Source organism: Gracilinanus agilis, chromosome 2, assembly GCF_016433145.1.
Source record: "Gracilinanus agilis isolate LMUSP501 chromosome 2, AgileGrace, whole genome shotgun sequence".
Taxonomy (NCBI): domain Eukaryota; kingdom Metazoa; phylum Chordata; class Mammalia; order Didelphimorphia; family Didelphidae; genus Gracilinanus; species Gracilinanus agilis.
The window spans coordinates 688,067,517-688,070,518 of NC_058131.1; positions in this window are offsets into that span (position 1 = coordinate 688,067,517).

The following is a 3,002-nucleotide window of genomic DNA, read 5'->3' on the forward strand; positions in this document are numbered from 1 at the left end:
TTGAGTTATCAGAAATAAAAAGAGCCCTTCCCATGAGAGTTAGTGAAAGCCCAGGCACTGTAGCCTCCAAAAAATCTATTCAGTTGTTAACTGGGACACTTGTTCATCTCTGTTCACCATGCTAGAAGCAGAGGAAAGGATAAGATTATCTTTCCCAAGGCAGTGGTAGCCACAAGATTCAAGGGTTCAAGAAACACAGGAATCAACTTTTGAGATAACTTCCACTTTTTGAGTCTCCTAAAAGAGAAAGTTAATAATACAAGGAAGTCTTCCCAACAATTAGAAACAGAAAAGTAGAAACAGACAGACAGAGATAGATGGATGGATAGATAGATGATAGAAGAGAGATATACATATATGGATAGAGAGGTAGGTAGATATGGATAGAAAGAGGTAGTTGGATATGGCTATAGAGAAGGAAAGCTAGAGATGCGGAGAGATAGACATAAAGGCAGATAGAAATGGAAACATATAACAAGACTGATAGCAAGATATAGAAAGATAAGAATCTAGAGAGATGGGCGATGGATGAATGGATGGATGGAGAGAAGGGAGATTAAATGGAAAGATATTTATATGGATAGAGAGATAAAGAGGTAGATTGATATGGATAGAGATAGATGGATATGTCTATAGAGAGATGGAAAGCTAGAGATATGGAGGTTTAGACAGAAGTAGATAGAAATGGAAACATATAGCAGGATTAATAGCTAGAGATAGATAAATATCTAATGATAGAGAGATGGATGTATGGATAGAGAGATAAAAGAGATATGAATATGGATAGAGATAGATAGGTAGATAGCTATGGATAGAGAGATAAATGGCAATGGATACAGAAAGATGGAAAGCTAGAGACAGGGAGAGATAGACATATAGGAAGACAGAGATGGAAACAGACAGAAAGATGGATTGCTAGAGAGAGATAAATATTTAGAGAGAGAGATGGATAGATAAAGGCATCTGGATGAGAAGGGGCAAGTGAAAAGGCAGCTGGTGTGAAGGAGGTAGAAACTAGAGAGTATGCAGGAAGTGAAATGAACAGAACAGTGGGAACTTTTTAAGATATGGTGAACCCAGGCAGGACCTTACCAAGCATTGATTTGGCATCAGGGTGGGATCCTCCTTAGGAGATCAAGGCTGCTGGTGGGGAGATGGAGCAGATGGGAGAGTGAGCAGGAAGTAAAGTGAGAATGGACTAGAATTCCAGAAGAGGAATAATATGGTTCATCCTCCTTTTCCGTGGTACCAGGGGCCTGTCTTCTCCAGAACTCAAAACCAGGGGTGGTGCTTCCAAAACCATAGTAGAAGACAGACAGTGTATGGTGAAATAAAAGAACCTTAGACTTGGAAACAGAAGAGTCTCAGATCTAACATTTATTGCCTACATGACCTTGGACAAGTCACATATCCATCTGTGGGACTCTGTTCCCTCATATGTAAAATTAAGAGAGTGTTCTAAGTGCTCTCTAAGGTACTTTCCAAATCTTAAAAATTCTAAGGAGGAGACAGCTAGGTGTGTGACCCTGGACAAGCCACTTAACCCCATTTACCTAGCCCTTGACCTTCTGTCTTAGAATTATTATTATAATAGAAAGTAAGGGTTTACATATACATATATATATGTATGTACATATATATATATATATGTGTGTGTGTGTGTGTGTGTATTCTAAGGAGATCTCTGCCCCCAGAGTATTAGAGAAAAAAATAACAGGAGCACTGTGCCTACAACCTTGGGTATCGGGATTCAAATTTACACTGCTAATATCATCACTTCAATCATGTCCTAGCGGTGTGCCCCTGGGCAAGTCACTTACCCCAATTGCCTATCCCTTACCTCTTACTTCTATCTTGGAACTGATAGTATTGATTCTAAGACATAAAGTAAGGGTTTCTTTAAAAAAAGAAGAGGAACAAAGGTCCTCTGACTTCTTTCTGATGCTGTCTTCTCTTGTAATAATAAAAACTTGTATTTAGATAGCACTTTCCATTGTATAGAATCATTAAAATAACTGACAGTTATAAAGGACTTGAAGATTTGCCAAGCATCTTCCATATACTCTCTCATAACCATGTGAAGAAAAGGCTTCAGGTATTATTAGTCCCATTTTACAAATGAGGAAAGTGAAGACTCAGATTGAAGGACTTGCCAGGATGATCTGGCCAGTGATCATCAGTGGTGTGATTTGAACCTGGGTCTCCTCTGATTTCTCTCTCAAGTTATACTAAACTTCACTACCCTTCAGAGTTGGAAGGACAAGTTAGGCCTGAAAAATTTTTTTCTACTTCATCCCCAACAAGATTACATCCAACTTTCCAGTGAAGACCCTGAATGTCTCTCCCTTCTGATTTCACTAATTTCCTTAAAATCTCAGGCTAACATCTCACCTTCTGCAAAAAGCACTTCCCAGGCCCCTTTAAATTCCTGTCCTCTGAGATTATCTCCAATTTGTCCTGTCTCTGTCTTGTTTGCACATAGTTGATTCATGTTGTCACCTCAATGAGCCAATGAACTCCTGGAGAGCAGAGACTGGATCTCCATTGCTTAGCACAGTGAGCACAGTGCTTGGCATACAGCAGGCTCTTATTAGATGTTTGTGGTTGACTTCCTGGCTTCCAGGGCACCCTGCTTCACTTCAGGGCTGCTCAAATTGTCTGAAAGGTTTTCCTTTCCTCAAAACATTGGAGCCTAATACTGCTTTTCCACATCTCCCACTTATTTCTCCTAGTTCTGCCCACCAGAACAAAGCAAAGAATTCTGATTCCTCTTCCCTATGGCAGTCCTTTATATACTTGTACAGATAAACATCCCCAAGTCTTTCAAAAGAATTTTCCTGGCCTCATCATCCTGATCTCTGAATTGCCTTCCAGAAACTATCCTTAAAATGAAGTCACCAAATTCTGAGGGATGTATGAGAAAGAATGCTATCCACATTCAGAGAAAGAACTGTGGGAGTGGAAACACAGAAGAAAAACAACCGCTTGATCACATGGGTTGT